Source organism: Melanerpes formicivorus, unplaced genomic scaffold (genome assembly GCF_026170545.1).
Source record: "Melanerpes formicivorus ecotype bairdi unplaced genomic scaffold, bMelFor1.0.p_v2 SCAF_67, whole genome shotgun sequence".
NCBI classification, from domain to species: Eukaryota; Metazoa; Chordata; class Aves; order Piciformes; family Picidae; genus Melanerpes; species Melanerpes formicivorus.
In genome coordinates, this window is record NW_027142419.1 from 3,746,565 (window position 1) to 3,772,214 (window position 25,650).

General features: G+C 57.6%; 1 long non-coding RNA gene across 1 annotated transcript in view; it reads left to right on the plus strand.

Moving 5' to 3' along the window:
• LOC137453540 (uncharacterized) overlaps positions 1–4,763 on the plus strand; it is a 5,260-nt gene extending 497 nt beyond the window's left edge. The window contains exons 2-3 of the long non-coding RNA XR_010990386.1: positions 1,554–1,659; positions 4,640–4,763. This is a non-coding gene — a long non-coding RNA (uncharacterized lncRNA). The remainder of the gene's footprint in view (positions 1–1,553; positions 1,660–4,639) is intronic.
• The last annotated feature ends 20,887 nt before the right edge of the window (positions 4,764–25,650 follow it).

Sequence of the window (25,650 nt, forward strand, 5' to 3'; positions counted from 1 at the left end):
AGCTGATTCCGGGGGATGTGGAGGGAGAGGGCGGAGGTGTGTCGGGGGAGGGCGCCTGCATCCGTCTCTATCCGAGTGTGCCTCAACGACACAACCTGTGTGACATTCGCTGAAGCATCGAGAACGGCAAGAAACAAAAAAGTGGAAGAAAACCCCAAACCGTCACACACACCCCCGCCCCAAACCACCGCTCGCTGACCGTGAGCGTGGTGCCGGGTCCAGCCGGTCCAATGACAGGTTGGCCCCCGTGTAACACTCCAGGAAATAACTGCTTCCCGCCGCCCCCTCAACCCAAATATAGCTGCCGCTTCCCGCTGTCCCCGCGAATGGGGTGCCGGCCCCGGCAGCCGGCGCCAGTCGCATCGAGGCACCGGCACCCGGCCGCCGGGTCTAGCCGCTTCAGCTAGCCGAGACCCGGGCGCCGGAGTCCCGTCCCTGGTCCGGGTTGCTCCGCGCCGGGTCCAGCCGCTCCCAGGACCGGGAACCTGCCGCAGGAGCCGGGGCAGTTTGGGCCCCTTGTAGCATTCCCCGAGGCAAACGCTTGTCCCTGCCACCCCCCGCCTTCTCTCTTGCCGCTGCTGCCTCCCCGCCCCATTCCACCGCCTCCTCCGCCCGGCTCTGCTCCCGCTACACTGCCGCCGCTTACCGCTCCTCGACCATGACGCCCGGCCACGATGCGGCTTCCCCTCCACTGCCGCTTCGTGCTGCCCGCTCCTCCCCGTCCCACTGTTGCCGCTAGCAGCTGCCCACCCCGCTGCCGCCGCTTGGCTCTGCCCCACCACCTGCTCTGCTTTCCGCTGCCGGTCCCCGCTGCTGCTTCCCCTCCACTGCCACTGTCGTCTCCTGTCGCCCTTCCGGCTCCAGCTTTCCGCTTCCCACGTTTTACCCTGGAAGGGGGAGTTTGCAGTCCGCTCCTCCAGACCGCGACCCCGGCTCCCCTTTCCCTCCCGGGCTGCCGGGAGGTCTCTAACCCCTGCCACCGAGCTGGCGCACTGACGGCGCCCTTGCCCATGCCCCTGCTCCGGCTGGCCGCTACCGCTTGCCGCCGCCTCTCTCTTGCAACTGCCTGGGGTTTGTGTTTTCCCTGCCTCAGGGAACACCCTGGGTAAGGGGCCTCAGAAAGTCTGCGTGACTTCTGCTTTGCAGGAAGGGAGTTCCTGTAGGAAAGGGGATTTTGGAACCTTCTCAGGGAAACACAACACAGAGAGTCGAGGTGGAGCTTTCCCCAGTCTCCTCACCTTTTGGTTGGATGGGATGTCATCCTGGTATCCTGGGGAGAGGAGCAAACACTGGGTTGTGTTTGCTCCTGTTTTACCAGGCTCTAATTAAACTCGATTGTAGCTTAGTTCCCTTTTGCTCATCACATTGGTCCTTCCTGTCCTGCCTGGTTCTATCATCTCCCAGTGTCTCTGGACAGCTGGGTTTGGCTTGGTTTCACTCCAGCCTTGCACTCAGAGCTGTGTTAGAAGGGGGGCAGTGTGCTGGGCTCCCCGTGGTGGAACAGCAGCAGTGTGGGCTGTGCCCACCCCAGTCTGGTCCTGCTCTTTTTCCAGGTGCTGATGGATCTGCTGGATGAAGAGGGAGTTTTCTTCTTGAAAGCCAGGCCCACCACCAAATGCCTCTCCCAAGCTGTGGGCATGAAGGACTCTGCTGGAGAAGGTGAATTCATCACCCATGAAATGTGGTCACTCACACAGGGAAAAGTTGTGTCCTGCTGCTGGCTTGGCCAAACAGCAACCAGCTGTTGGCCATAGTTTGTGTCCTGGGGCTCTCTGGGACTTTTGCACATGGACTCTTTGCAGGGTTGATTTCCTCCTAGAAAGCTCAAGGAAGTGTTTTCCTTCTTATGGACACGGTGGGTTGAGTCCTGGTAGGGGTTATCACCACTTCAGTGGAGCATCTGAGGTCTTTGCTGCATATGGGGAGTCCCCAGCCTGAAGAGAGGCTGCCCCTGAGCCCACAGCCATCCAGCAAAAGCCCAAGCCACTCTGACTCATCTCTGCTTAATGCAGGAGCTGTTTGGCTGCAGTTTGAGCCAGAGCTTTTGATTGAGGACCTCTAAAAAGAGGTCTGCCAACCCATGGGGTGCTGTGAAGAGCACATCTGATCATTTGTGTTCTCTGTGGGTGGACTGCTTGGTGGATAAGGAATTGTTTGGATGGTCACATCCAGAGGATAGTGAATACCTTCAGCCTCACCAACTGCAGCAGGGGGCAGGCCCTGCGCTTTGAGTGGCTGCCAGAGGCTCCTTTCCACTTCTCCCCCCAGGTGAGCTTGGTTGTTTCTGCTTTTCTCTGCTGCTCAGACCCTGTCTGGCAGCTTCCTGAGAGCCACCAGGGAGCAGTGAGAGCCCCTTTCCATGCCACCTAGGAGATGCCATCCCTGGCTTTGCTGGGGCCAGAAGAGGCTCCATGTTGTGGGACATGGCATCTTTTGGTGGTGTTCTTCTATATCAAAGCCCAGATAAATCCTCAGTAAGATGCAGTTTGACACAATCCCAGCATGGTGGGAGTTGGAAGTGACCTCTGGGAATCATCTAGTGCAATCCCCCTGCTAAAGCAGGGCACCCACAGCAGCTTGCCCAGGATCACAATGACCAGGGGGGTTTGGAATCTCTGCAGAGGAGACTCCACAACCTCTCTGGGCAGCCTGCTCCAGGTGTCCAACACCCTCACAGCAAAGAAGTTTCTCCTCACAGATGAAACCTTCTGGGTTCCAGTTTGTGCTCCTTGACCTGTCCCTGGGCACCACTGAGAGGAGTCTGGCCCCATCCTCTTGTACCCTACCCCCTAGCTCTTGCTAAGCTCTGAGAGGTTGTGTCTCAGGCTGCTCTTCCCCAGGCTCTCAGCCTCTCATCACAGAGATGTTCCTGGCACAGCTGCTCCCCACACCCGCAGCCTGTCCTGTTCTTCCCAGTGATCTCAGGTTGGTCTTGGCTCTCTGGTTCTCCCTAGGTGGGACACCTCCATGCTAGGGACATCACAGTGACCTTGCAATCTGAAGTTGAGGTCACCCTCAAAAAGCACCCTGTGAAGTGTCAGGTGTCCAGGATCTCCTTCCAGCTGCCACCAGAGGAGGTCCCTGACTGGGATGACAGCCTGCATGCCATCAAGTGGGTGGATACCACAAGGGCCCAAGGTGCCAGGTGGCCTGTCAAGAAGAATGTGAGAAGCTGCCACAAGAAGGTCTGTTGATGGCAGCAGATCTCCATCTCTACTGGCTGGGCTGCTCCTCCTGACAGGAGTCCATCCCTGAATGGACCAGTGGAACACCAGCAAGATGTGTTAGAGGAGAGGTGGCTGCTCAGGGACCTGAGGGCTCACACAAGATGGGGAAGTCTCTTTGACAAGAGAGGCAAACCCTAAGCCAAGCACTGAAGTGTTGCATGCAGTCTGTGTTGGATGGGAGCTCAGTTTTGAACACATTTGCACAGCGCGGTGGGGGTTGGAAGGACCTCTGGATGTCATACAGTCCCAGCCCCCTGCTAAAGCAGGGCACCCACAGCAACTTGCCCAGGATCACAGTAACTAAGGGGGGATGAGATCTCTGCAGAGGAGACTCCACAGCCTCTCTGGGCAGCCTGCTCTAGGGCTCTAGCACCCCCACAGCAAAGAATTTTCTCCTCCTGGTCGTATGGAACCTCCTGGGCTCCAGTTTGTCCTGTCCCTGGGCATGACTGAGAAAAGAGCCTGGCCTCTTCCTCTTGCCCCCCAACACCCTGCTCCCTGCTTTAGCTGTTGGTCAGCACTGAGCAGATCCCCATTTCCTGGAGTTCAAGTCTCTGTTTTGGATTCAGTGCCTTTGCACTCCCAAGGAGTTCAACCCCCTGCTGCTTGTTTTGGGGTGCAGAGCAGCAGCAGCAGCACTCTGCTGTGTGTGCTGAGGGGGGCACCTTGAAGCTAAGCTCTGAGCATTGTCTGCATTGAGCAAGGCAGCAAAGCTGGCCGAGTGTTTGGAGAGCAGGGCTGATGTTTGGACTCGACAAGCATCCAGGTCTTTTCCTACTCAAACATCCTCTGCTGTTGGCTGTGGGCTCTCTGCTGTGGGGATCTCAGCAGGAGCTCCTGCTTTGCCTTTCCTTGTCCAACACAATTCTCTTGGGTGATGGCTCTGCCCCAGCTGCTGAACCATTGAAAACCCAATGGAACCCAAATTGTTTTGCCTAGCAGAGGCAGAGCAGTCAGAGACTTTCCAAATGAGTTCACTCCCACCCCCAAATGCCCCTTCCCAGCCCCCAGCAGTGTGGTGGCTGCCCCACACCAGATGTCTCTCTGGAAAGTCCTTTCTCCTAAGACAGGAAGGAAAAACAGTTTCTACAGCTGTTCATCCTTGGGGTTCTCCACCCACATCCTCCAGGAGGGAAATTGGAGGCTGCTGGGTTTATTTGGGCCAGGAAAAGCAAGGTCAGGCACTGGTACCTCGTGGCAGTCCCCACTTGTGTGTTTGCAGTGCTGGTGCTGATGGCTTTGATCAGCAGGTGACACACAGCCTACAGCAGAAGGGTCTCCTGCTGCCGTCTTCATGAGATGAGCCCTGGGAATGTCCTTCCTAGCTCCTCTGTGTGGCTGCTGCTGGAATCTCCCTGATCAGCCCGGCACTCAGAACCCTGCTCAGTGACAGTTCCCTCTTCTCTTTTCAGGTGCTGGAGCCAGAGGCAGAGGCAGCTCACACAGTCCTGGAGAGCAGCAGCCGTGTGGTGCAGCTGCTCCTCAGCGTGGTTGTCACCAGCTCTGAGTGTGATGAAGAGGTTATTAATTTATGAATATGAAATGTGAATCATATAAATATTAATTTTATTATTAAAATAATTAATAACTGACAAATCACTATTTTATATACATATTCTAGAGCACAATTGTGAAATACATCCCACAAGTGGTTTAGTATTTATAATTTTGACTCAATTGGAATATTTACAGAGTTAATTTCTATTAATATAATGAAGGCTGCAATCCCACTGCTTGTCCACCAGATCGATGGGAAGCTGATGCCTGCTTAACTATATACAGACATATTACAATGTGTCAGAGGTTACTCTGCTAGACGTAGGTGCTTTGGACTGAATGTGAGTGGAAAGCTCGGGGAAGATACACTGTGTCCTCCATTGTACCAAAGTTAGGTTCTGGCAGATTGCCCTCACCGGGCTGGCTCCTGACTGGTCCGGACGGCAACAGTGTGGGGGCAGCCTTCTCCCTCCCGCAGCAGCAGGGAAGAGATGGAACACTGGCTAGCTGATAGGCAGGTTCCCTTGGCAGGACTCGGGTGGCTCCCTCTGGATGGCATGGAGTGGTCCTGCTGGGTCGGCCCAGCAAGGCTGGTACGCCTGGTCCCGGGACGGGGTCTGCCCTGCGGCAACGACCAGCGTGGATGGCCCCGGGGAAGCAGTGCAGCTGAGCGAAGTGGCGGCTTCCCCTTTGCTTGGTTTGATGGAGTGGGTGGGACTCACAACTGCAGATTCATCAGAAAGCTCAGGTCTGATGGACAACTTCAATTTTCCTCCATCAATTTCCACAGATGCTACTCCAAAAGCCCATTTGTAACCTTTAGGGTCTTCAAAACGCCCTTCTCTCAGCAAATCCATTCCCAGAATACAAGGTGAGTCAGGCATGTGCAGTTTGCCTGCCATACAATATTTGGAACCGACTGGCAGGATTTGAATGGCTAATGTGCCATTGGGCCTTTCTGTTTGCAAAAGGGGAGTTTATAGGGAAGATTTCAAGAGCCACAGGTTCTCTGTTCCTTTCCTCTCTCTCATGTCTTCTCCCCACCGTGCCTTAATAGAATTCAAGGCGTCCTCTCCCCAATGGATGCCAGAGCACTGCATGCAGGGGGTGATGCCCAGGTTGATGCTGGCCCAGGCAGGGGCAGCAGCTCCACAGTCGCAGCAGTTTCTGTTCCCCCCAAAACCACCTCCAGCACTTCTGGTTCAGGGGGACCCCCTGGGACTCTCTGCACCCTGAAACTGACCAAGGATGTTTGGGGGGCTGCAGGGAAGGGAAGGTTTAAAAGGTGGGAGGAAGGTGTCACAAAAGGGCTCTTTGAAGCCCCCCCCCCCAGATGATTTTTGTGGTCCCCAATCTGCCCTCCTGTGATGATTTTGGGGTCCCCACCCTAGGAGCAGGGAGGGAGGAGGCAGCAGGGGATGGAGTACTTGTCTGGGCCTGTGGGAGGGCTTGGATCCAGCAGTAGACTCTGGAAAGGGAGGGGAAATACAAAATGGGATCTAAATGCACAAAAAGCAGAGGAGGCAAGCAGGGGTTGTGTCCAGAGAGGAATTGGTGCCTTTACGTTTTGGAAAGAGTTTTCCTCACCTCCTGAAGCCCAGCTCTGGATCCCAGCTGTGGACATCACCCACAGCTCCTGATCCATCAGGGCGACTATGATGTAGTCGCCATCTCAGAAACTTGGTGGGACAGCACCCACGATTGGAGTGCTACACTGGGGGGCTACAGGCTCTTTAGGAGGGACAGGCGAGGGAGAAGAGGAGGAGGGGTGGCTCTATATATTAGGGAGTCACTCTCTGCCACACAACTTGAGGTGGAAGATGAGGGAGTTGAGAGCCTGTGGGTTAAAATCAGAGGACAGCCTAACAAATCTGACATCCTGATTGGAATCTGTTACAGACCACCCAACCAGGATGAGGAGGCTGATGAATTGTTCTACAAGCAGCTGGAGGCTGTCTCAAGATCATCAGATCTTGTCCTTGTTGGTGACTTCAACCTCCCAGATATCTGCTGGGAACTTAATTCAGCAAGGAGGAGGCAGTCCAGAAGAGGACAGCTTCCTGACACAGCTGTTAAGCAAGCCTACCAGGGGACAGGCTCTGCTTGACCTGCTGTTCTCCAATAGGGAGAACCTATGACCTTGAGGAGGGGAGGATTAGATAGATAACCTTTGCATAGGAGGCACCAGGACTTTCTGTAAGATACTTCTGTTATTCTTTGATAGATAACCTTTGTATAGATAGGAAGCACCTGGACTTTCTGTGAAATATCAATGCACCTCTGTCATTTTAGATAGATAACTTTTTGCATATGAGCCTGTACTGAAGAGACACAGGCTTTGGGAAGGATTCTGCCTGTGTCCAGCACTGTAATAAAAACATAATACGAGAAACTTACTGAGTTTCTTGTCCTTCTCTAAATCATTTTGGCAAGCCAGGCAGGAAAACTCTGTTTGGCTGCAGGACCTGCTGAGGAGCAGGACCTCTCAGGCCCCCTCAAGATATTCTCGAGGAGAGCTCCACTGCTCATCATATCACCGCAGGGACAGCCAGGGCTGCTGCCGAGAAGATTTCACTCCTTAAGCTGTGAGGGGATGCCCTATGCGGGAGAGAGGCATTGATTGCACCCCTAGGTAAAAGAGCTCTTGGGTCAGGACCAGGGGGGTCTTGAAGGGAACTATAAGCATTGTTTATATATATTATGAGCGTTGTTTATAGTGTGGGACCAGTGGGGGTCCCAAAGGGAACCATAAGCATTGTTTATATTTTAAGTCTGTGTGGGGCCAGGGGGGTTCCTAAAGAACTTAAAGTGTTAGAAACATTGTTCATGTTTTGAATGTGTGGCTGAGTGTATGTGCCAGTGAGACACAGAAAAATCTATGGAGTGGGAGTCCTGATCTGCAGTTCCATTCCTTTGCAAGGAGCACAGCCAGCCATGGCCAAAGTGAAAATTGTGGATGGGGAGTGTGGCCAATAGTTGTGTATTTAGGACCAGTCATCATTGTTGTAATTGTATTTGTTGTGTTTTCTGTGTGTTGTAAACAGGCAGTACCATGTTGTATTGTGTAAAATGGGAGGGAGGCAAAGTAGTGAGATCCCAAGACATAGCCCACTTGGTTGTATACTGATAAGGAAATTGCAGACCCTCCAGGAGGGTTTGCTGGCAGGGAGGAGAGTGCCAGAGAAGGGGGATTGCCTCAGGGCACAGGGAAAACACAAGAGCTCATTAAATGCCTTTGCAGCAGGGTTGTGAGGGCAGGATTGTAGGATCTGTTGTAATTGTCTTACCATCTAGGACATAAGGTGGAGTGGGGAACACCTGACAGGTTCGGAGATGCAAATATTTGAGGGGGTGCTAATTTGTAGTAGCAATAGCAAGGCCAGTTGTGTGCTCAGGTCTTAAGGGCGGGGTAAGAGCTGCCTTGTGAGGAAGGGGGTGTAAACTTTGCAGTTAATTAGGCAAAAGTCTTTGCTCAGGCACTCTAGCCTGAAAGGCTTTGTGGCTGTGAAAAGTTGTGTGTTCAGTAGTTTTGGCAAAAGAGAAAGGCCATGAAATGAAATTCTGAATAGGATGACAAATTGGAGAGTCTAAAGAAGTACCAAAATTTAATTTTGTTTGAAATGTAAATTCATGTGGAAAAAGAAAATGTTGTTTCAGTTGTATGAAGAAAGGCATCCTTTTTGTTCTGGGGCTGGAGGCCTTTTTGGTTTTGAGAATCTGGGTCTTTGATAATTTGTATCTTGTTTACTGAAAAACTATTACCAGGCACCAGGATCTGGCCTAGAAGAGACTCCTGGCTCAGAGTCCTGGGGGGTCAAAGGTGAAGGGTCAGATGAGTGTGGGGAACATGGGGTCAGAGGTCAGGGGTCACCACTGGTGGTGGTGGCTTGGTGAGCAGAGCAGCTGTAGATGATCATGATCAGGAAGGTGACCAACTGAGGGACAGAGACCAGGTGGGAGGGGACATCTGTGAAGGGGTCACCCAGGGGACAGGACCCCAATGTGACCCCAAAATGACCCCAAGTGGCTGAAAGTGACCCCAAATGATACCCAAATGATTCCAGAGTGACACCAAGTGAGCCAAAATGATGCCAAATGACCACAAAGTGACCCCAAATGACCACAAAGTGACCATAGTGACGCCAAATGACCCCAAGTGACCCAAAATTACCCCTAATTGCCCCAAATTGCCCCAAAATGAACTCTAATGAACCCAAGTGATCCAAAGTGGCCCCAAATTATGCCAAAGTGAACCCAAAAGACAAAGTGACCACCAATGAACACAAATGAACCTCAGTTGACCCCAAATGACCTCACATGCACCTCAATTGACCCCAGATGACCCCAAATGAACCTAAATGACTGAACTCAAATGACCCAAAGTGGCTTCAAAAGGGTAGGTGGGTCATGGGTTGGGCTGTCTGTCTTAGCAAGGTGAGAGGTTGTTCTTAGGGTTAGGGTGCATGTGGTGCTCTAATAAATATTTGGGCCCCCCCCCAAGGATTTTTGGGGTCCCTCCCCCTTCCCCTCACTGATGGATGCCGGAGCACTGGATGCAGAGTGATGCCCAGGTTGATACTGGCCCAGGCAGGGGCAGCAGCTCCACAGTCACAGCAGTTCCTGTTCCTGGGACCCCCAAAACCACCTCCAGCACCTCCAGTTCTGGAGCACCTCCCCCAGAACCCTCTGCACCTCGAAACTGACCAAGAACGTTCAGGGGGCTGTAAGGAAGAGAAGGTTTTAAAGAGGGGAAGGAAAGGCTCTTTAAAGCCCCCCCCCCCCCAAGATGACTTTTTGTGGTCGCAAATCCCCACCCCTGGGATTATTTTTGGCTCCACACCCCCTCCAGGATGGTCCTGAGGTCCTTAAGATGATTTTTGGTGTCCCCACTCCCCTCGAGGTGATTTAAGGGTCCCCCAAGATGATTTTTGGGGTCCCAAACATCTTCCTGGGCTAGTTTTGGAGGCCCCAGAGCAGGGGGGTTCAATTTTTGTGGTACCCTCCAGGCTGGAGGGGTGTCCCTGGGTGAAGGCTGAAGTGAGGCAGGACTGGAGGATGCTCAGCCACACCCTCTGCTGGCCACTGAAGTCAGCCTGCAGCACACAGCACCTGGTGGGGGGGACACGGAGGGGACATGGAGGGGACCGGGAGGAACTGGGAGGGGACTGGAAAGGATTGGAAGGGACTGGGAGGCACTGGGAGGAGCTGGGAGGGGTCACGGGAGGTCTTGGAGGGGTTAATTTTAGGAGGGATCTTGGGTGGGGGTTAATTTGGGGAAGTCCTAGGGGGTCTTGGGGGGTCCTGGGGGGAATCCTGGGTGGCTTGGAGGAGGTCTTGGGGGGTGTAATTTTGGGGAGCTTTAATTTGGGAAGGAGTCTTGGGGTAGTGGGGGTCCTGAGGAGCTTGGAGGATGTTCTTGGGAGGGGCGGTTGGTTCTTTGGGTTTTAATTTAGTAGGGTTTTTATGAGGGGAGGTTTGGGGAGGGTGTTAATTTGGGGATGGTTCTCTCACCGGGGTCAACTGGGGCCGGTCTCTTACTCCCCATCTCCTCCAGCGTGGCCCTGTAGATGCCACTGAGGCTGCAGTTCCCCAGATGGGGGCAGTCGGGAGGAGGGGATGCAGGGAAGGTTTAATTTTAGGGTGGGAATCCCCAGAGTGTCCTTTAGAGGATGGGGAAACCCCCCACATCCACCCCCCCAACTCCACCCCTCCAACCCCCCACAGACCTGTCCTCCGCCCCCCAAACCACCAAGCCCAGTCCCTAGTGGGTTCACTGTGGGCCCATAAACCATGCCCACCGGTCAAACAGACCACGCCCACTACCTCAGCCTGGAGGGGATCGGAAGGAATTAGGAAGGACCCTGGGAGGAACTGGTTTGGACTGGGAGGCAGTAGGAGGGAGAGGGAGAAGGCAGGGGGCGTGGGAGGGTTAGGGTTAGAGGTCTCTCACTGTTCCTGGGAGCCCTGGGAGGGACTGGGAGAACAATTTGTGAGGCTGGGAGCAGAGCCCTGCCGAGCGCTGCACACCCACACCCACCCCAGCCCTCGTCCCTGCCGCCGGACCCCGCCGCCCCCTGCTGTTTGCTTGCTCCCCCGCCACCACTTTCTGATCTCCCCTCACCGCCCCCCTCTGATTCACCGTTGCCCCCCGCCCACTGCCCCCCACTCATGGATCCAAGGCAGAGTCCTGTAGCTGCCACAGAACAACTCCAGGTCGCAGCCAGCAGGCGCCATGCTACTGAGGGTGGAGCCGACGGGGCGAGGGTGGAGCCAACATGGTGAGGGCGGGTGCTGTCTCGGGGAGAGTGACACCATCTTGGAGAGGTCGGTGCCATCTTGGAGGAGGGAGGCACTACCCTGGTGCCCCGAGACCTGTTTACATGTCCCCTGGCCCCATTTGTCACTTTCTAAAGCCCTTTAGGTGCCCCCAGCTCTCCTTAGCATGCCAGGAAAGACATGGCTGGGGGGTCACGGGGCTGCATGGATACTGAAAACCAGAGCGAGACCTCCCCAAAACCTGGAACTCCACAGAGACCCCTAACCCTTACAGCACTCCCGCACCCCCAGCAACTTTGGGACCCTACAGAGACCCCCCCAGGAGATACATGCTGTTCTATGCAGCTGCAAACAGCTGTATTGTGAGGCAAATCAAAACTAATTAAAACATTGTTGGGGTAAAACCTAAAGGGCAAAGCTTAGCACCAAATACCTTTTTCCATTCGATCTCCCTTATCGAGAGAGTCAAAATGAGCCTTAAAATTCTGGCCTACCTCTTTCCTGTGCTGAGATCCATGCTGTTCTATGCAGTTGCAAAGTGCTCAATACTGAAAAAAAAAATCTAAAAGAATCAAAACATTGGTTGGGTAAAACGAAAAATGAAAAGCCTAGCAACAAATTCCTTTTCCATTCGATCTCTCTTCTGGAGAGACTCAAAATCAGCTGTAGAATTTCTGGGCTACCTCTTGCCTCTGATGAGATACATGCTGTTCTATGCAGTTGCAAACTGCTCTGTTCTGAGATTAATTGAAACTAATCAAAACCTAAAGGGAAAAGCCTAAGACCATATTGCTTTTTCCACTTGATCTCCCTTCTGGAGAGAGTCAAAATGAGGATTTGAATTCTGGCCTACCTCTTTTTTAATGTTTATTGTCATGCGTGAGTTTTTAGTTCAAAGCACTTGAGAGAAATGATGTGATGGCTGTGCTGCAAAACATCAAGATTGGGGATTGAAAGATAATGTCATGTGGATTGGACATATCAGGATATTCCAGGAACACCTGTACTGCCATACACTTGGATTTAAACTAAATCCAGATGCTACAGTTTGTTTCAATTGAAAAAGACACTTGGTACACGAAGAGCAAATCATTCAGTGCATCTGGAAGCTCAAGGCTCTTGTGGAAGATGACAAGTTTGTCTCTCTTAGTGTGAGTCAACAAAGATAAACTGATAGCAGAGCCACTGGAAAGATGCAAAGAATCCTGTCTACCAATCCTGGATGCAAATCGGCTTGTGATTGCATTGTGATAACACGGGACTACAACAATGGACCCAAGGACCCAGCCATCATGCCTTCTGGGCAAGATAATCTCCGCCCATCAAGTACCCTGGGCAGGGTGATACAATGGTTTTTACCACCTGTGTAAGGAATGTGGGGGGGGCTTATCTGAATGGAGGGGGGAGGACGGAGGACCCCCCCCGCCTCCATCCAAAATCTTGCCCACATACACAGCAATACACAGAAAGATTTCCGAGGGAACGGATACCTGGATTATTTCCTTGCCCCTGGAATACCTGACATACCAACACTTGCCTGAGGACTAAAAAACTGTATAAAAAGACCTGAGTGACACTGTCAAAGAAGAAGAGAGAAGACGGCACCATAACATCACGGGGCAACACAACGCATCTTGGACTCTCACCACCCCTGACCGTTGGTAATATAATCTCTTTCCGACTTTCTCCTTCTAATTCCTTCCCTCTTCTCCCTCTCTCTCTCCCTCTCCATTTTCTCCCTCTCCCCTTCTTATTTCCACTTTGTTTATGTAATAAATAGTCTAGCTGTTGATACTTTGGCCTCGTTTGTGCCTCTAATTTCACAGCACGGGAATATTTAAAAGAACTGTGTCTCCCGACCGAGACATTTAATGTCTCCGGACCTTGACAGCTCTCCAGAGCGCATATGTCTCTATATCACTGTTACTGAAGGTATAGTAACACCTACTCCTCAGGACAACCTGACCTGTTCATTCTAACTTGTAATCTTATATTTCAGTATCTCACACAGGATGTTTACATCTGTCAGCTTTTTTAATATGCCTCTTAGTTCTAAACTTGTGAGAAAAAAACCCATGCATTTGCCTAGGATCCAATAGCTCATGGTTAAGTTTTCCTGACTATTGACTAAAAATGAGTCTTTCATCAGTGCTCTTCAACATTTCCTCTCTATATGCTCTCTAGAGGTAGGATCTCCAAAAAAATAAAAATCACACTTCTCCACAGATTACCGTTGTTTACTGTAAATATTTTAATTAATTTAATTCAATACAGGGCATATGCTCAGAATTTCACTTCAGACTCCTCACCTTTCACATATAACGTCCATCAGAGACCATGAAGTTGTTACCACAACTTGAATCCAGTTTACAGATATTCTTGCAACAGGCATAAAAGTACTTTCAGTTATTTGCAAAATGGCAATGTTTCCTCTTCACCATAGCTTACCCTAGTAGAATATCTCTTTTCAGCATAAAGGGGATCTTTACTCCATGACTAACAGTGGGATAGTTCCAATGGGAAACATCATCTGCTCGTTTGTGCCTGACAAAACCTGGTGGCCTTCTATGAACAGGTGACAAAATTAATAGATGAGGGGCGAGCAACTGATGTCGTTTTCCTGGGCCTGAGCAAAGCCTTCAACACTGTCCCGCACCACATCCTGGTCTCCACAGTGGTGAAACATGGGTTTGATGGGTGAACCACTAGATGGATAAGGAACTGGCTTGATGGCCACACCCAAAGAGTGGCTGTCAATGGGCCCATGTCCCAGTGGAGGACAAACTGAAAGAGTTGGGGCTGTTCAGTCTGGAGAAGAGAAGGCTCTGAGGTGACCTAATTGTGGCCTTCCAGTATCTGAAGGGCGCCTACAAGAAGGCTGGGGAGGGACTTCTCAGGTTCTCAGGTAGTGATAGGACTAGGGGGAATGGAATGAAGCTAGAGGTGGGGAGATTCAGGCTAGATGTGAGGAGGAGGTTCTTCACCATGAGAATGGTGAAACCCTGGAATGGGTTGCCCAGGGAGGTGGTCGAGGCCCCGTCCCTGGGGGTGTTTAAGAGCAGGCTGGATGAGGCTCTGTCCAGCCTGATCTAGTGTAGGGTGTCCCTGCCCATGGCAGGGGGGTTGGAACTGGATGATCCTTGTGGTCCCTTCCAACCCTGATTGATACTATGATACATACATGCACAGAGAGAGACACACACATGTAGACGACGGAGATAGGAATCAATACGGCTGACCAATATGATCGAGTGTTGTTCCTTTATTGTTCCAGTGGTGCAGGCCGATGGTGCAGGCCTGAGGTGCAGGCCTGTAGTGCAAGTATAGCACTGTAAAGTGTAGAAGAAACAGGAGACAGGAAAGGCAGAAATGCGTAGCAAGGCAACTGCTACAACTTATATAAACTCGGAGTGCCCTGTTGGCATAGCTCCATTGGTTCCCTCTGATGACCACACATTGCACTATTACAGATTATTGGTCCAACTACTAATGACACAACGAGGTTGTTGATGCAGGTGCATGTCCTGTTGTCCCAAGATAACTTTCTGTGTTTATAGCTACCAGTGCCCTGTTTTAGTTACATGCTGCAGGCACAGCACTGTTTTGCTACACTGCTAGCTGGCTCTGCATTTATGCTGAGCATGGCCTACCACCATGTCAGACTCTAAGCCTGCACTGCCAGATTGCTCACACTGCTCATCGCTGGCATTGCCACAAATCCCCCTTTTTGTTTTTGTGAGCAATCTGGTCATGGGAGTTGTTCTCATCCCATACAAGATGCTACCGCAAACACAGAAGCAAGTAAGGTAAAGCTAAGCTGTGTGTAGCAAAAGCAAGAGTTCTGTAGTGCAGTATGTCTAACAGACTGATGTAACCCATACAAGGCACAAAGCTTAAGTTGAACTAGTTACAATGCTGTACAGAGTTGGCATAATACATGGTCAAAGATAACAAACATTGTAAAGAAGAACTTAGATCTTAACAGTTCCGATCTTTACATTTCACTCCTCTTACTGACAGAGAAGACTTGATTATGCCTGAACACACTGCACACAGAGATTGAGGCACAAATGCAATCCTTAGCACTGTCTTTTACAATCTGCTTTAGGATTATGTTGCATCTTTATTTTCTCTAGGATGGTCAAAAATCATGAATTGTTTAATGGTAGCAAGATTTCTTTAATCTGTAAAGGTAGATCTGGCCAAACTCTAGCTTCACAGACAGAAAATTTGCAGGCAAACAGCAAGAGCAGAAAGAGCTTCATTGCATTGCCCAATATAAAATTACACAGAATAATGTGGCTTTGCTCATCCTAGTAATTATCATCTCTTAATGTTCACACAACAGTAAAGCAGTCACGACACTCAGTTATAAGTTAGATGCTTTCTGTTGACATCTTGGTTTATCGTGACTGTCGTTGAGGTCAGTGCTAAGCAGGTTTGCTGATTGTCATTTTCATGACAGTTGTGCCGTGTTCGTGCTGTCTTGTGGTGAAAGGGTTACAGCACATTGCAAAGTTGATGTTTCTAGGGTTACAACACTTTCTAGGGTTGATGTCCCTAGGGTTACAGCATTTCTAGGGTTGCCATGAGCTAATTTTTTTGCTATGGGGTATTCTCTCTTCCCCCCCCCTTATTTTTTTTTTTTGTTAATTATCTCTACTAAGCAAAATGTAAAGATGAAACTGCATCCTCTAGGATGTCTACATTCAGAGGCACACTTAGTTAACAAGAGAGAGTACAAAGTTATCAAGCAACCACAATATTCAGTCCTAATTCACATGATGCTGTGGTACATTCTTCTGATTGATGCTGTTTGATCCCAGATTATCATAACAGTTATTGTGATCGATGTTCGACTGCATGGGAAATGCTGTGTCCTCGTGGTCTTGATTCTTCTGCTGTTGTTTATTGCGATGATTGCAGTTAGCAGAAAAGAAGGCTCGAGGTGACCTGATCGTGGCCATCCAGTATCTGAAGAGAGCCTACAAGTATGCTGGGGAGGGACATCCTAGCATGTCAGGAAATGACAGGACTAGGGAGAATGGAACAAGGCTGGGGATGGGAAGATTCAGGCTGGATGGGAAGAAGAAATTCTTCACCATGAAAGTGGTGAATCCCTGGAATGGGTTGTCCAAGGAGGTGGCCGAGGCCCCATGCCTGGAAGTTTCATAGTTTCATAGTTTCATTCAGGGTTGGAAGGGACCACAAGGATCATCCAGTTCCAACCCCCCTGCCATGGGCAGGGACACCCTACACTAGATCAGGCTGGACAGAGCCTCAGCCAGCCTGCTCTTAAACACCCCCAGGGACAGGGCCCCAACCACCTCCCTGGACAACCCATTCCAGGGTTTCACCACTCTCATGGTGAAGAACCTCCTCCTCACATCTAGCCTGAGTCTCCCCACCTCTAGCTTTATTCCATTCCCCCTAGTCCTATCACTACCTGAGATCCTGAGAAGTCCTTCCCCAGCCTTCCTGTAGCCCCCTTCAGATCCTGGAAGGCCAAAATTAGGTCACCTCGGAGCCTTCTCTTCTGCAGACTGACCAGCCCCAACTCCTTCAGTCTGTCCTCATAGGAGAGGTGCTCCAGCCCTCTGATCATCCTTGTGGCCCTTCTCTGGACACGTTCCAGCACCTCCACATCCCTCTTGTAATAGGGGCTCCAAAACTGGACACAGTACTCCAGGTGGGGTCTCACCAGGGCTGAGTAGAGGGGGAGGATCACCTCCCTCGACCTGCTGGCCACACTTCTTGTGATGCAGCCCAGGATCTGATTGGCTTTGCGGGCTGCAAGTGCACACTGAGAGCTCATGTTGAGCTTTTTGTCCACCAGCACCCCCAAGTCTCTCTCCTCAGGGCTGCTTTCCAGCCAGTTACTGCCCAGCCAGATGCAGGACCCTGAACTTGCTCTTATTGAACTTCATGAGGTTGGCCTGTGCCCACCTCTCCAGCCTGTCAAGGTCCCTCTGGATGGCCTCCCTTCCCTCCAGTGTGTCTGCTGCACCACACAGCTTGGTGTCATCAGCAAACTTGCAGAGGGTGCACTCAATGCCACTGTCCATGTCACCCACAAAGATGTTGAACAAGACAGGTCCCAGGACTGATCCCTGAGGGACTCCGCTTGTCACTGGCCTCCACTGGGACATGGACCCATTGACAGCCACTCTTTGGGTGAGACCATCAAGCCAGTTCCTTATCCATCTGGTGGTCCACCCATCAAACCCATGTGTCACCAGTTTGGATGTGGTGTGGGACAGTGTCGAAGGCTTTGCTCAGGTCCAGGTAAACGACATCAATTGCTCGCCCCTCATCTATCAATTTTGTCACCTGCTCATAGAAGGCAACCAGGTTGGTCAGGCAGGATTTGCCCTTGGCAAAGCCATGCTGACTGCTCCCAATCACCTCTTCACTATTCTTCTGAGCCAGTAGTGACTCCAGGAGGATCTGCTCCATGATCTTTCCAGGCACAGAGGTGAGACTGACTGGCCTGTAGCTCTCTGGTTTCTCCTTCCTGCCCTTTTTGCAGATGGGGGCAATGTTTCCCCTTTTCCAGTCTGTGGGGACTTCCCCAGACTGCCAGGACTTTTGAAATATAATAGAGAGGGGTTTAGCAACCTTATCTGCCAGTTCTCTCAGTACCCGTGGGTGTATCCCATCGGATCCCATGGACTTGAACACTTTCAGGTTCTTCAGGTGTTCACGAACCTGATCTTCACTTACAGATCTCCCTTCCCGTCCTTGGCATTGTCTTCCATAACATCAGGAGTGTGGCTAGAGACCCCTGCAGTGAAGACTGAGGTAAAGAAGTTATTAAGTACCTCAGCCTTTTCCTCATCACTTATGACCATGTCACCATTTTCCTTTCTGAGGGGGCCCACACCTTCCCTAGTCTTCTTCTTCCCATTAATATATCTGTAGAAGTTCTTAGTGTTCCCTTTAATCTCCCTGGCTAGATTAAATTCGACGTCTGCTTTGGCTTTCCTAATCAGGACTCTTGCTGTGCGGGCAGCTTCCTTATATACCCTCCATTCTAGCTGACCTTCTCTCCACTTCCTGTAGAGTTTCCTTTTAAGTAATAGTCTGTCCAGTAGCTCCTTGCTCAAAAAACAAGAATTTTGCATCAGCGTGGACCACCCTGTATCTCAGCACAGGAAAGAGGTAGGGCAGAATTCTAAGGATCATTTTGACTGCCTCCAGACGTTAGATCAGATGGCCAATGCAATTTGGTGCTTGGCTTTTCCATTTAGGGATTACCCCAACTATGTTTTGCTTCTATTCAAATTGTCTGAGAAGTGCTGCATGCAGCTGCACAGTAAAGCATGTATCTCAGCAGATAAAAGTGTTAGGGCAGAAGTAAAATGCTCATTTTGACTGCCTCCAGAAGTTAGATCAGATGGCAAATGCAATTTGGTGCTAGGCTTTTTCCCTTTAGGTTTTACCCCAACTATGTTTTCATTAGTTTTGATCAATCTTGAAATCAAGCATTTGGGAGCAGTGTGCACCACCCTGTATCTCAGCAGAGGAAAGAGGTAGGGCAGAATTCTAAGGATCATTTTGATTGTCTCCAGAAGTTAGATCAGATGGCAAATGCAAGTTGGTGCTAGGCTTTTCCCTTTAGGTTTTACCCCAAGAATGTTTTGCTTCCATTCAAATTGTCTCCGAAGTGCTGTATGCAGATGCAGATTAAAGCATGTATCTCAACAGAGGAAAGTATTAGGGCAGAATTCAAATACTCATTTTGACTGCCTCCAGAAGTTAGATCAGATGGCAAATGCAATTTGGTGCTAGGCTTTTCCCTTTAGGTTTTACCCCAACAATGTTTTCATTAGTTTCGATCAATCTCAAAATCAAGCATTTGGCAGCAGTGTGCACCACTCTGTATCTTAGCACAGGAATGAGGTAGGGCAGAATCCAAATAGTCATTTTGACTGCCTCCAGCCCCAGCCCAGCCCCAACCCAACCCTGCTCCAACCCTGCCCCAGCCCTGCCCCAACCACAGCCCAGCCTCCAGCCCAGCCCTGCCCCAGCCTCATCCCAGCCCCCAACCCCGGCCCCAGCCCCGGCCCCAGCCCCAGCCCAGCCCCCAGCCCTGGGCCCAGCCCTGCCCCCAACCCTGGCCCTAGCCCAGCCCCAGCCCCATCCCTGGTGCTGTCCCAGCCCTGTCCCGGCCCCAGCCCAGCCCCCAGCCCTATCCTGCCCCAGACCCGTCCCAGCCCCCAGCCCCAGCCCCAGCCCTGCCCAAGCCTTGGTTCCAGCCCCGGCCCCTGCCCCCAGCCCTGCTCCCAGCCCCAGCCAAAGGCCCAGCCTCCAGCCTAGTCCTGCCGCAGCCCTGGCCCCATCCCAGGCCCAGCCCCAACCCTGCCGCAGCCCCGGCCCCAGCCCATCCCCAGCTCAGCCCCAGCCCAACCCCAGCCCTACCTTCAGCCCAGCCCAACCCCGGCCCCAGCCCTGCCCCAGCCCCAGTCCGACCCCCAGCCCAGTCCCTGCCCCAGCCCTGCCTCAGGCCTGGCCCCAGCCCAGCTCCAGGCCAGACCCCACCCCCGGTCCCAACCCCGGCCCCAGCCTGGCGCCAACCCCTGCCCTGCCCCCAGCCCAGCCCCAGCCTTGGACCCAGCCCCCAGCCCAGCCCCAGCCCTGCCCCAGCCCCCGCCCCAGCCCTGCACCCAGCTCAGCCCCAGCCCAGCCCCAGCCCCAGCCCTGCCCAGAGCACAGCCCCAGCTCAGCTCCAGCCCAGACCCTGCCCCAGCCCCCGCCCCAGCCCTGCACCCAGCTCAGCCCCAGCCCAGCCCCGGCCCCAGCCCTAACCCAGCCCCTGCCCCAGCTCTGCACCCAGCTCAGACCCAGCCCAGCCCCATCCCCAGCCCTGCCCCAGCCCCCGCCCCAGCCCTGCACTCAGCTCATCCCCAGCCCCGGCACCAGACCCCAGCCCAGCCCCAGCCCTGGCCCCAGCCCTGCTCCAGCCCTGCCCCAGCCCTGATACTAGCCCCAGCCCCAGCCCCGGCCCCAGCCCCCACCCTAGCCCTGCCCCAGCCCTGCACAAACCTTGCCCCAGCTCCGGCCCCAGCCCTGACCCCAGCCCTGCCCCAGTACTGCCCCAGCCCTGCACCAGCCTCAACACCAGCCCAGTCGCAGCCCAGCCACAGCCCTGCCCAAGGCCCGGCCCCAGCCCCGGCCCCAGCCCTGGCTGTATTCCAGCCCCAGTCCTGCCCCCAACCCAGCCCCAGCCCTGCCCCAGCCCCATCACTTCCCAGCCCCCAGCACCAGCCCCAGCCCTGCCCCATCCCGGCCCCAGCCCCAGCCCCGGCCCCAGCCCAGCACCAGCCCTGCCCCCAGACCTGCCCCCAGCCCTGGCCCCAGCCCCTAGCCCAGCCACAGCCCTGCCCCAGCCCCCGCCCCAGCCCTGCCCCAGCCCCGGCCCCAGCCCAGGCCCCAATCCCGGACCCAGCCCCACCTGAGCCCCAGCCCCAGCTCAGCCCCAGCCCAGCCTCGGCGCCGGCCCCCACCCTGCCCCAGCCCTGCCTGAGCCTTGGCCCCAGCCCAGCCCTAGCTCAGCCCCAGCCCTGCACCACCCCTGCCTCATCCTTGGCCCCAGCCCAGTCCTGCCCCAGCCCCAACCCAGGCCCCAGCTCCGGCCCCAAACACAAGCCCTGCCCCAGCCCTGCCCCAGGCCAAGTCCAGCCTCTAGCCCAGGCATGCCCCAGGCCAAGTCCAGCCTCTAGCCCAGGCATGCCCCAGCCACAGCCCAGCCTCCAGCTCTGCCCCAGCCCCAGCCCCTAGCCCCGCCCCAGCCCCGCCCCAGCCCTGCCACAGCCCCAGTCCACAACTATGCCCTAACCCTGCTCCAGCCCCGGCCCCAACCCAGGCCCCAGCCAAGCCTCAGCCCCAGCCCCAGGCCCCAGGCCAGCCCCAGCCCCAGCCCTAGTCCCGGCCCCAGCCCCTAGCCCAGCCCCTGCCCTGCCCCACCCCCAACACCAGCCCTGCCCCCAGCTGCGGCCCCGGCCCCCAGCCCAGGCCCAGCCTGACCCAGCCGTGACCCCAGCCCCAGCTGTGGCCCCGGGCCTAGCCCACAGCACAGCCCCAGCCTAGCCCCAGCCCCAGCACAGCCCCAGCCCTGCCCCAGCCCCATCACTTCCCAGCCCCCAGCCCCAGCCCCAGCCCCGGCTCCAGCCCCCAGCCCAGCCACAGCCCTGCCCGAGCCCTGCCCCCACCTCAGCCCCAGCCCTGCCCCAGCCCCATCACTTCCCGGCCCTCAGCCCCAGCCCCAGCTCTGCCACAGCCCCAGCCCTAGCCCTGCCCGATCCCCGGCCCCAGCCCTGCCCCAGCCCCTACCCCAGCCCTGCACCCAGCTCAGACCAAGCCCAGCCCCAGCCCTGCCCCAGCCCCAGCCCTGCACCCAGCTCAGCCCAAGCCCCGGCACCAGACCCCAGCCCTGCTCCTAGCCCCGGCCCCAGCCCTGCCTCAGCCTTGGCCCCAGCCCAGCCCCAGCCCTGCCTCAGCCTTGGCCCCAGCCCAGCCCCAGCCCAGCCTCAGCCTTGGCCCCAGCGCAGCCCCAGCCCAGCCCCCAGCCCAGCCCTGCCCCAGCCCCAGCCCAGAACCCAGCCCCGGCCCCAGCCCCTGCCCCAGCCCTTCCCCAGCCCCAGCCCAGCCCCCACAACAGCCCCAGCCCTGCCCCAGCCCTGGCTCAGCGCCAGCCCAGCCCCCAGCCCTGGCCCCAGCCCCGGCCCCAACCCTGCCCCAGCCCTGCCCCATCCCGGCCCCAGCCCTAGCCCAAGCCCTGGCCCCAGGCCAACACTAGCCCTGCCCCCAGACCTGCCCCCAGACCTGGCCCCAGCACTGCCCCAGCCCCAGCCCCGGCCCCCACACCCCAGTCTAGCCCCAGCCGCGACCCCAGCCCCTAGCCCAGCCCAGCCCATCCCCGGCTCCAACCCTGCCCCAGCCCTGCCCCATCCCGGCCCCAGCCCTGCCCCAGCCCCAGCCCTGCCCCAACCCCTGCCTAGCCCCGGACCCAGCCCTGGACCCAGCCCAGCCCTGGACCCAGCCCAGCCCCAGCCCAGCCAGCCCAGCCCCGGCCCCAACCTCGGCCCAGGCCCAGCCCCAGCCCAGCCAGCCCAGCCCCAGCCCCAACCTCGGCCCAGGCCCAGCCCAGCCCCGGCCCCAGCCCCTAGCCCTGCCCCAGCCCTGCCCCAGCCCCAGTCCCCACCTATGCCCAAACCCTGCTCCAGCCCCGGCCCCAACCCAGGCCCCAACCCTGCCCCAGCCCCTATCCCAGCCCTGCCCCAGCCCCTATCCCAGCCCAGCCCCAGCCCAGCCAGCCCAGCCCTGGCCCCAAACTCGGCCCCAGCCCAGCCCCAGCCCAGCCAGCCCAGCCCTGGCCCCAACCTCGGCCCCAGCCCAGCCCCAGCCCCTAGCCCCGCCCAAACCCTGCTCCAGCCCCGGCCCCAACCCAGGCCCCAGCCCAGCCCTAGCCACATCCCCGGCCCCAGCCCCTAGCCCCGCCCCAGCCCTGCCCCAGCCCCAGCCCCCAACCATGCCCTAACCCTGCTCCAGCCCCAGCCCCAACCCAGACCCCAGCCCAGGTGCAGCCCCAGCCCCAGATCGCAGCTCAGCCTAGAACTGCCCCAGCCCTTCCCCAGCCCCAGCCCCCAGCCCCAGCCCTGCCCCAGCCCCCGCCCCAGCCCAGCCCCAGCCCTGACCCAGCCCTGCCTGAGCCTTGGCCCCAGCCCAGCCCCAGGTCAGCCCCAGCCCTGCAGCACCCCTGCCTCAGCCTTGGCCCCAGCCCCGCCCCAGCCCAGCCCCCAGACCTACCCCCAGACCTGCCCCCAGACCTGCCTCAGCCCCAGCCCCGGCCCCACACACCAGTCTAGCCCCAGCCGCGACCCCAGCCCCTAGACCAGCCCCAGCCTTGCCCCAGCCCCAGCCCAGCCCCCACAACAGCCCCAGCCCTGCCCCAGCCTCAGGCCTGCCCCAGCCCTGCCCCAGACCCAGCCCAGCCTCCAGCCCAGATCTGCCCCATCCCCAGCCCAGCCCCCAGCCCTGGCCCCAGCCCCGGTCCCAGCTCAGGCCCCAGCCATGTCTCCACCCCAGCCCTAGCCATGCCCCAGCCCTTCCCTAGCCCCTGCCCCAGCCCTGCCCCAATCCCAGCCCACCCCTGCCCCAGCCCCGACCCCATCAGAGCCCTAGCCCTGCCCCAGCCCCAGCCCAGCCTACAGCCCCGGCTCCAGCCCCTACCTGAGCCCCAGCCCTACCCCAGCCCTGCCCCAGACCCAGCCCCAGCCCTGCCCCATCCCCAGTCCAGCCCCAGCCCTGGACCCAGCCCCCAGCCCCGGACCCAGCCCCCAGCCCAGTCCTGCCCCAGCCTAGGCCCAGACCCCAGCCCCAGCCCCAGCCCCGGACCCAGCCCCTGTCCCAACCCTGCCCCGGCCCCAGAGCAGCCCCCAGCCCCAGCCCCCAGCCCAGCCCCAGCCCTGCCCCAGCCCTGTCCCAGGCCTGCCCGGCCCCCGGCCCCCATCCCCAAACCCTGCCCCCAGCCCTGCGCCAGCCTTGGCCCCTACCCTGCCCCGGCCCCAGACCAGCCCCCAGACCTGCCCTAGCCCGGCCCCAGCCCCCAGCCCCGGCCCCAGCCCCCACCCCAGCCCTGCCCCAGTCCTGCCCCAGCCCTGGCTCCAGCCCCGACCCCAGCCATGCCCCCAACCCACCCCAGCCCCATCCCAGCCCCTGCCCAGCCCCAGCCCTGCCCCCAGCACCGGCTCCAGCCCCCAGCACAGCCCCAGCCCTGCCCCCACCCCCCACCCCAGCCCTGCCCCAGCCCTGCCCCAGCCCCAGCCCCGTCCAGAGCCCTGGCCCCAGTCCATACCCGAGATCCAGCCCTACCCCAGCCCTGCCCCAGACCCAGCCCCAGCCCTGCCCCATCCCCACTCCAGCCCCAGCCCCGACCCCATCCCAGCCCCAGCCCTGGCCCCAGCCCTGCCCCAGAACTTCCCCAGCCCCAGCCCAGCCCCCAGCTCCAGCCCCCTACCCTGCCCACAGCCCAGCCCTTCCCCAGCCATGCCCCTGACCCTATCTCAGCTTCAAGCCCAGCCCTGCCCCAGCCCCGGGCCAAACCCTGCCCCCAGCTCAGACCCAGCCCCTGCCCCAGCCCAGCCCCAGCCCCTGCCCAGCCCATAGCCACCAGCCCCGACCCCAGTCCCGGCCCCAGCCCTGCCCCAGCCCTGCCCCAGCCCTGCCCCAGCCCCCGCCCTGGCCCCAGCCCCAGCCCTGCCCCCAGCCACAGCTCACCGCTGCCCCAGCCCTGGCCCCAGCCCCAGCCCCATCCCAGCCCTAGCCCTGCCCCAGCCCCAGCCCCAGCCCATCCTACAGCCCCGTCCAGAGCCCCCGGCCCCAGCCCCAGCCCTGGCCCCAGCCCTGCCCCATCCCCAGTCCAGCCCAGACCCAGCCCCTAACCCAGGCCCAGCCCTGCCCCACCCCAGCCCTGCCCCAGCCCTGCCCCTGCCTCCAGCCCAGGCCCCAGCCCCGGCCCCATCCCTGCCCCAGCCCTGACCCACCCTCAGCCCCATCGCCAGCCCCAGCCCAGCACCCAGCCCCGGCTCCAGCCCCGGACCCAGCTCCAGAACCAGCCCCCAGCCCAGTCCTGCCCCAGCCCAGGCCCAGACCCCAGCCCCGGACCCAGCCCCGGGCCCAGCCCCTGCCCCCAACCCTGCCCCGGCCCCAGACCAGACCCCAGCCCTAGCCCCCAGCCCTGCCCCAGCCCTTCCCCAGCCCCAGCCCTGCCCCAGCCCCTACCCCCAGCCCTGCACCCAGCTCAGACCCAGCCCATCCCCATCCCCAGCCCTCCCACAGCCCCAGCCCTGCACCCAGCTCAGCCCAAGCCCAGGCACCAGACCCCAGCCCTGCTCCAAGCCCCGGCCCCAGCCCCAGCCCTATCCCAGCCCCAGCCCTGCCCCCAACACAGCCCCAGCCCTGCCCCAGCCCCATCACTTCCTGGCCCCCAGCCCCTGCCCCAGCCCCAGACCAGCCCCAGCCCCAGACCAGCCCCCAGCCCCTGCCCAGCCCTGCACCAGCCCCAGCCCCAGCCCCAGCCATGCCCCCAGCCCTGGCCCCCAGCCCTCAGCACAGCCCCAACCCTGCCCCAGCCCTGCCCCAGCCCTGCCTGAGCCTTGGCCCCAGCCAAGCCCCAGCCCAGCCCCCAGCCCATCCCCTGCCCCAGCCCTGCCCCAGCCCTAGACCCAGCCCCCAGCCCATCCCTAGCCCTGCCCCAGCCCTTCCCCAGCCACAGCCCAGACCCCAGCTCCAGCCCCAGGACTGCCCCAGCCCTGCCCCAGCCCTAGACCAGCCCCCAGCCCCTCCCTAGCCCTGCCCCAGCCCTTCCCCAGCCACAGCCCAGACCCCAGCTCCAGCCCCAGGACTGCCCCAGCCCTGCCCCAACCCCAGCCCTGCCCCAGCCCTGCCTGAGCTTTGGCCCCAGCCCTGCCCCAGCCCTGCCTGAGCCTTGGCCCCAGCCCAGCCCCAGCCCAGCCCCCAGCCCATCCCCTGCCCCAGCCCTGCCCCCAACCCCAGCCCTGCCCCAGTGCAGCCCCAGCCCCGGCCTCAGCCCCAGCCCCAGCCCTGCCCCAGCCCTGCCTGAGCTTTGGCCCCAGCCCAGCCCCAGCCC